General features: G+C 31.1%; 1 protein-coding gene across 2 annotated transcripts in view; it reads right to left on the reverse strand.

Moving 5' to 3' along the window:
• Nucleotides 1-2,392, reverse strand: part of LOC143074986 (protein retinal degeneration B-like) — a 63,759-nt gene extending 61,367 nt beyond the window's left edge. For both annotated transcript variants that reach the window (XM_076250204.1, XM_076250201.1), the window contains exon 1: nucleotides 2,320-2,392. The gene's annotated coding sequence lies outside the window, so the exon portion shown is untranslated. The remainder of the gene's footprint in view (nucleotides 1-2,319) is intronic.
• Between the last annotated feature and the right edge of the window lie 6,261 nt (nucleotides 2,393-8,653).

The raw sequence follows: 8,653 nt of genomic DNA on the forward strand, positions 1-8,653 counted from the left end.
CAACCTCGAACTGGTCCAGGCAAGATACCATGTCTTTTTTTTTTGCCAGGCGATATCCTTTTTCAGACTTTTGGTGAACAATTACCATTATTTTTTAGGATTCCCTTTCCTTTTTCACCTGTGGAATTGCTTCCGCTAAAATTTTGTTCTAATTGTCAATCCTTAAATTTTCTATACATTTTAAGTCATTTAGATGTGTAAGTTCTCTCTGTTTGAATTTCTTGTTCATTTGAACAAAAACAAAAAACAAAAAAAACAGATGTTCATAATCTTTTTCGCCATTTGTTTTACATGTACCACAAATAACATGCTCCTTGGATTTACAAATAGAACATGAATATCATTTAACGCTGGCTTTTAATAAACAAACACTAAATGTAAAGTTATCGCTAAAAAGAGGGAATCTTAATATTATTAATTTTGAAGTCTTCAACTTTATCTCGAAACCATGTGTTGGTTATATTACATTCTAATATGACGTGCTTCTTTCGCTTTGTAAACAACACCGTGATAAAATTCTCGATATATCTATACTTAGCGCAGACTCCAAGATGTACACAAATGGCTGTTTAAATATGCCTCCCACGTAAATCCACATGTATCGTAACCTATGTGTAAACGGTTGTGGATTTCGCTGTGTTAACAATTACAATTGAATAAAACCCTACAGAACATTTATTCTGATTCTGACGCATAACAAAAAGAATTTACACATTAGAGAACAGAAAAATGGACAAAAACAAAATAAATTAAAATTCCCCGAAATTCCAGTAATGATTTTGGCGCATTAACGTCATTTCAAAACATGACGTCATACGAATGAAAACGTCAAAGCTGAACGTTTTTCTATTGCGTTTACCTTCTAAACTCGGATACAATTGCATAAATAAATTATTGAGGTAGGTGTTGCTTGTTTTCTGTTCTATTGCATTATTCGCACATTTACTGATTTCAGCAAGTCAACATGGCGGCTCCTTGGTTACAACATGTCAACAGTGAATTTGACGGTAGCTTACGATAAAAAATGTAAATTTAAAATTGCAAATGTTGGGTTTACTGAGAAGTATCAAAAGTAATCACATTTTTTTTCTAGCGGTTAGTTAAGAAATCATTCATGCAGGTTTATTAGATTTGTTTTACATTTATCGAACAGTGGGTAAAATAGAACAGCCACACACACGGTATACCCATCATCGCTTCAGTTTTTTAATGATCGTATTTGTCCTATTAGAATCGAAATAATTCATGGAAGCCATAGATTTGTTGTAAATTTACACATGGCCTGGGCCGTGATATTCGTTAATTTTATCCCTCGCTAACGCTCAGGATAAAATTCGAATATCACGGCCCAGGCCATGTGTAAATTTCCAACAAATCTATGGCTTCCATGAATTATTTCTTAAGTAGAAAATTCAATAAAAAAAAAAAATCGGGAAAATTTCCCGAATTTTTCATTGTACTAATGAACTCAAAATCGTTCAATTTTTTTTGTCGAGTTTTTTAATTTCCGGATCTGCGCAGAACACATAACTCTACTTCCTTCTTCCGGTCTTGTTGTCGTGAGACTTTGATTAGTCTAGTAAAATATAGGAACTCAAGGAACACAATACCAATATTTCATTTTTAATCATTCTTTGTCTTTGGTATGAATAAACGTTACCTGATGCATTGCGTTCTTTTGTTTACATTGAACATGACGTCATAACTTAAATAACATCACAAGTAAATTCCCTAACAACAGAACCAAAATCGGAAACACTACGGTATTTCAGTATCTTTTTTTTAACAAATATTTAAATTACAAAAAAAATAATTTAAACAAACTTCGTCCCCATTTACAGGTAATGCCTGCCTCATATTATATAATTACTAATGATTTTAGTGATTCTACTTATTCCCTGAAAAATCAGGGATTCTACATAATCCCTGATTATACAAATTCACTGTAACATATACATGATTGCCAATGGCAATGAGACAAATCTCCACAAGAAACCAAATGATACAGAAATCAACAACTATAGGTCACCTTTCGGCTTTTATTTATTAATTGCTTTCGACCACTTCATTTAAACTTTGGTGGATAGTTGTTTCATTAGTCATCATACCACATCTACAAAATTTTATATGTATCCGCTATTAACAATGTATAACTCAAACCAGTCGAGTGGCATCTGCATGATCTGATGTTGTCGGATACACAAGCCTTGTGCAAGGGCGTAATCATTGTAATTATAGTATTTGAACATTTGCATTACTTTATTGCGTATCTATTGGTCTATTCCACGACGAATGGACTAAATAAGAACAAATAATTACCTGTTATAATGGTCAATTTGTTTACATGAAGATGTCCACACACTTTCATGAATTACAAATCAGGAAATGTCGCTTACAACATTGAAAATAACAAAATATGTATTCCGTCCCGCACATTTTTTTAAAGTTAAAATTAAATTGATAAGTTCAATTAAGAGACAGCATACAGAAACTTGATTTAAAAAAGTGGAGAACTGATTAAAAGAAGGATTTCTTCTTCTTCCGCTTCAGAAAACCATCAACGTATCAGAGACATATATAAGATTTAAGATATAAGATTTTATTGATACTGATAAAAATCCAAAATCTGGATTGTCATCAACACATACACAAAGAACAAACAAACAGTAATCATTACAATCAATTATATGTACATAAAATGGTAATATATATTTTCTTTCTTATCTATCTATTTGACTGAGGAGGTACAGTTTTACATCATAGTTATACAATTTATATACTAAATAACGTAAAATAGCTTAAGTTAGTGAACGTCTGAACTTATACATCTCACTAATACCTTTTATGCAACATTTACTGACATCATAATCGTTACTTCGAAAAATGAGGTGAAATTTTTCTATGTCTGAAAGATTATTGAAAGATGGTAAAATATCTGAAATATTCTGAAAAATTTAATTCTCAACTCATTGAGTTTGGTACATTTTATGGTGAAGTGTAATTCATCCTCATATATGTGTATATGATATGAGGCCCGAGTAATGCCTTTTAACGTCAGGCGTCAAACAGTCATTTGATCTCATTTCGGCTACCGTAAGCGTTAAATTGGTTAAAATGTTACGGTGATTTGTCAAAATATCCTTGTCATCAGTCGTCAGAGGTCTCAAATAATTTAAAAATATGAAAAAAAATCAAATAATATATATAAAAACCAAAAATAAAATGCTATATTGTAGAAGCTTGTCGATTAGTTTAAACCAAGTCTTCGACGCATCTATAATACTAAAATTACGAGGTCCAATTTGTTAGCCGTCATCACGTAAAAACGACGAATCACAGAATTCAACTTTATATATAACTAATATAGTACAAAGGTGTAGATTAAAAATTACACCACTCCAGGCCCTTTTGTTTTCCATGTAATTAATATTGCCAATAATTAAAAAGTTCCGGGTCGAGTCCGCTACCGATACCAATAGTATATTCACCTGTTACCTATTACCTTATCTGTACGTTCCGCATCTGACAGGCGCACCACCAAACGTTGTTTTCAGGATTAATATGCTATATACACGGGTCATAACCACAGGGTTGACACTACTAAATTGTCAAATTGTTACCTATTGTGGTATTTTAATTAGTAAGACTTTCTGAGATAACAATACGAATGCTAAAAATCTGGACTAAAAATAAGGCGTATAGGTACAGTTTTCAATTTGTTAGTGGGCATGACGTAAAACAGCGAAGCAAAGAATTCAACTGTATTTATAACTTATATAGGACAATGCTGTTGATTAAAAAATACTCCATTCCATTTTGTTTTCCAAATAATTAATATTATTGTTTCAGTTCGACGGGTTCAAACAGAAAGACTTGAAAGCAGAGAAAAACTGTGCATCTTATAATCGGCATGACTTTATCAGATGACAATACTAATACTAAAATAAGGCTTGCGCATAGTTATATACTATAATTCAGTCACGTACCCGTGATATCAAGGGTGTGTTCTAGTCTGAATTTAAACAAGCCCACTCTTTAGAAAGAGCCGTGGTGTAGTGGTTTGTGCATCAGACTTCTAACACAAAGTTCCTGGTTCAATTCCCGTACCGGGATGAAAATTTCAGTGACTGAGTTAATAAGGATAAAAATAAATAAAAGTGCATCGGACTACTTACACAAAGGTCCCTGGTTCGATTCCCGTACCGGGATGAAAATTTCAGGGACTGAATGTTCGGCTCTCCCTCGACACCATTAGCTAGTATGGTCTTGAGGAAACGATGATAGTCCGTCGGAAGGGGACGATAAATGGCTTACCCGTGTTAAGAGAGAGCCATATCGCTTGCACGTAAAATACACCCTTTTAGATTTCGAAAAGAGCAGGCTGGTGCCACTAAAAGGCAGCAATCGCACCCGCAAAGTGGAAAGGGGTTAATATTAGTTGCAAAACTTGTTCGGGCCCAATCCACTATTATAATACATAAATATGTTTAGATTAAGCCCACTATTTTAGTTTCTGAAATCATGTATAAAACCAAAGAAAATGTATAATGTCTTGCTGTTTGAATTAGACATATTAAAAATGCCTATTAAAAAAATAGACATCAAAAAACAAAAATGACAATGTTGAAAATAAGAAAAGTCAGCTATGTTGTGAAGTTTTAATGGGTTACACTGATGACTGGACGGAAGGACAGGACCGAATGAAAAATGCTAATAACTTTTTCATTTCTCAAAGGATTGATCTCAAATTTGAATATAATAAGATTTAATCATTTGATATATAGATTTAAGAAAAAAAAATGTAATAACCTTTAGAAAACGTGACATGACCAACTGTGATAATGACAGAACCAACATCGACAATGTCAGGACCAAATGAAATTGCTTATGACTCCTTTATTTCTCAAAATATTTTTCTGAAATTTGAAATATAAGATTTCATTTGATAAATAAATTTTGAAAAAAAGTTTTAAAAAAAATGTAAGAAACTTAAGAAAACGTGACATGACCAACTCTGATAATGACAGGACCAACATCGACAATAACAGGACCAAATAAAAATGCTTATAACCTTTTTATTTTTCAAAGGAATTATCTCAGATTTAAAACATAAAATGATATGTCATATTTTGAAACCTAAATGTTATAAAAAATATAGATTTTTTTTAAAAAAACATTCGAAAACGTGACATGACCATCGCTTACTGACAGGACCATCCTCGACAATGTCAAGACCAAATGAAATTGCTAATTTCTCTTTTATTTCTCAAAATATTTTTCTGAAATTTGAAGTATAACAAGATTTCATCATTTGATAAATAATTTTTTTTTTAAATGAAAATAAAGTTTATACATAAAGATTTGGTCCTGTCATTTCAAGGTCCTGTCATTCGGTCCAGTCCTAAGTGTAACCCAGTTTTAATCATTAAATGATATATGGTTCCTAACTATCTACAAGAAAATTTTCATTTTACTTGTAATCAAAATTATAATTTACGTTCAGCTGATGAAAAACTATTAAATCTTCCAAAACCAAAAACATATTTTTTAAAGAAAACATTTACATATTTAGGTTCTCGAATATTGAACAGTTTACCAAATGAAATTTAAAAAAAAAGAGTAATACACTTGTATCTTTTAAAACAAAATGTTACACATTTTTCATCCATCAGTGTGGAAATTAATATGCTTTTCATTATTATCTAGATACAATTGTATAGTGTGTACAAGGAAGTATTATAGAGTTTATTAAAGTCTCTCCACTTGTTTAACATTATACATTCCAATATACATATAAAATATTGCGTATAACATGAAATATTGGATAACATATATAAAACATATTGTATATCAAAACTAACAGTAAAATATCATTAGCTTAAATACTAAAACATATACAAGTGCCATTCTATTAAAAATTATGAGAGACTAATATTTTATAGATAATGCATATCTTAAAACTATATATATATCTAAGATTCAAAATACATCATTAGCTATATACAAATAAAAAATTTGTTCTTCTACATAAAATATTAAAGCAGGTTTTAGCAACTACCTGACATAGTTCTTCATTACTGAATACAAGTCCTTGCTGAATAAAAATATAAATTTTTCGTCAGAAGACAAGTTATAAAATTGATCGTTATGTTTTACTGCTTCATTACACAATATGCTTCGAAGGTCTGCATATAAAGGACATAAAGTAACTACATGTGTCTCATCTTCAATTTCGTTTTTACACATAAAACAACATCTGTCATTTATTGGCTTTTTCTCATATCGTCCTGTTTCTATTTTAAGTGGACTCTGTACAATATTGTGATTTATATAGCTTATACGTCTGAGCCAGTGACAACTCTACAACAGATTTATCTATCGGATCACCTGCAGCAGTGATTGTGATACATGGCTGTGTACATCATGTATATACAACTCGTCTATTCATCAACCCAACAATGTTAGATCTGTAAATTTGCTTTCGCAATTTTTTGTTCTTCCCTCGTTTAATATATCTTTTGCTAATATATTAATTTAGATATTTTAACACATAGAATAAGAAATAATAAGAACTTTGAATTTTGTACCTTCACGATGAAAATAATATTAAAGTATTGTAATTCAGGGTGAAAACATCATGCAAGTAACGTATTTGTTTCCTATGGTAACGTATTTGTTGCATGCCTTGAGAAGATACGTTACATATTATATCCCATTGTTTCATTCAGCTTAGACAATGTTAGAAGCGTTATGCTCAATTCTTTGATTTCAATTCTAATATATTTTAAGTTTATTTATAATTAATAGTTCAATGTATTCATTTATGTTTTGACAACAATAAAACATTTAAAGTGATGTCCTTCTTAAAATGCTGCTTTGCCTAAATCTCCAACAATCTGTGAATAAACTCATCATAGATACCAGGATTAAATTTTGTATTTACGCCAGACGCGCGTTTAGTCTACAAAAGACTCATCAGTGACGCTCGAATCCAAAAAAGTTTATAAACAGTTGCATTACCCCATGTCTGATTGATTACCAAAGTATAAACCTTAAAGGGGCACTAGCTGTCAAATTCATAGTCACCGATTTGACTTAAACTCTCATATTTTATTGATAATCATGTAAAACATTTATCCATGGAACTGTTATATTGTCAATATAATACATGATTTATCCAAACTATCGTTTCGTGTGTATTTTGGTCTAGCCGGTCACCCTAGAATCCATATAATTAACTATCGAGTTGACCTCAGATGACCATATAAGCGATGTAAACATAAATATAGATATAAATAGATTAAGCCAAAATGTGCAATTGGATTTTTATAGGTCTGTTTAATTTTATTTTATAGATTTAAAATATTGTTTCTCATTGCTTTTACCTGTAGAAGAAAGATTTTTTGTGGATCGAATCAGTCATCAACTGATTTACCTTTGTTTCACTTTCAATATTGACATTCTTTTCCTTTAAATAACCAGTATACAAGTAAATGCATGCGTTGTCCATCTCTAGTAAAGGGGTTAAATTAAAGTTCATATGAATACGGATTTAATGAGGTCGAAATATTCACTTGCAAGTGAATAATTCATTATCAATGTTATTTTGCTAAATTTGACAAAATTGAAGCATTTTGGCTGCTAAAAGCGAATTATCGTTTTACTATTTCACTTTCATTATTAATTGAACAAAAACAAATCATAATTTAGATTTTATATAGATCTCGTAGCTAGTGCCCCTTTGATTCTGACAATTGTGCGTTTCCATATCATTTGTTCTTGCTTGTGGCTTTCGCAGGATGACCAAAATAAATCTGCGTTCTGATACCACTTAATTTGGCCTAATAGAATTGTACTAGATTAGATTTGTTGTAGCCCTGCAACATTTCAACGGTTCTTTAGCCATTCCGTTACGTTAACGTCTAAATTTTAATTATATACTAAGTACTAAGAAAATTTGAAACCATGAATGAACGTTTGGACGGACTAAAAAATGCATTCACAAAATGAAAATATCATGGCCTTGAATTGACAGCAAAGAAGTACACTTTTTTGATAGAGTAAGTATTTGGAATACATAATTCCGAGAGATAACATTGCAATTGAAAAGCCATTAGGCATGATGTAAAAAAATGTTTAAAGGACTTGGGGTAAATCTTGTGTTTTTGAGCTATAGTTATTGCTTTGTTGCTCAAATCGATAGCATTTCAAAACAAATGTATGTCTCTATAAGTCTATGCAATAGGGAGATATTATCATTTGGTTTGTAGTTGAAACCCAATCAGAACTAAAATAAAACAAGTTGCTTTCTTAAAAAAAAAGAAAAGCAACATGTGAACCAATACCGCTGACTGCCGTGTCACGAAAAGGTTGCGTCACGAAAAGGTTGTTACTGAATTTGTGTTTGCTTTGGTGTGAAATACTAGACTGTGAATAGAAGAAGCCAGTTGAAAGTGTATATATAAAGCTACTATATGAATTGAATTTTAACGCTCGACTATGTTATTCATTACTTGGGAACATGTAAGCAAAAACAAAGAGAATCATGGGATGAAGCGTATCTTAGGAGTGTAACAGCTGTTTTCCATTCGTTCCAATGTATTGTTAAATAAAATATAACGAATATTTTGTCTAGCTAACCTTTTTTAAATTT

The sequence above is a fragment of the Mytilus galloprovincialis genome, chromosome 5 (assembly GCF_965363235.1).
Source record: "Mytilus galloprovincialis chromosome 5, xbMytGall1.hap1.1, whole genome shotgun sequence".
Classification (NCBI taxonomy): Eukaryota; Metazoa; Mollusca; class Bivalvia; order Mytilida; family Mytilidae; genus Mytilus; species Mytilus galloprovincialis.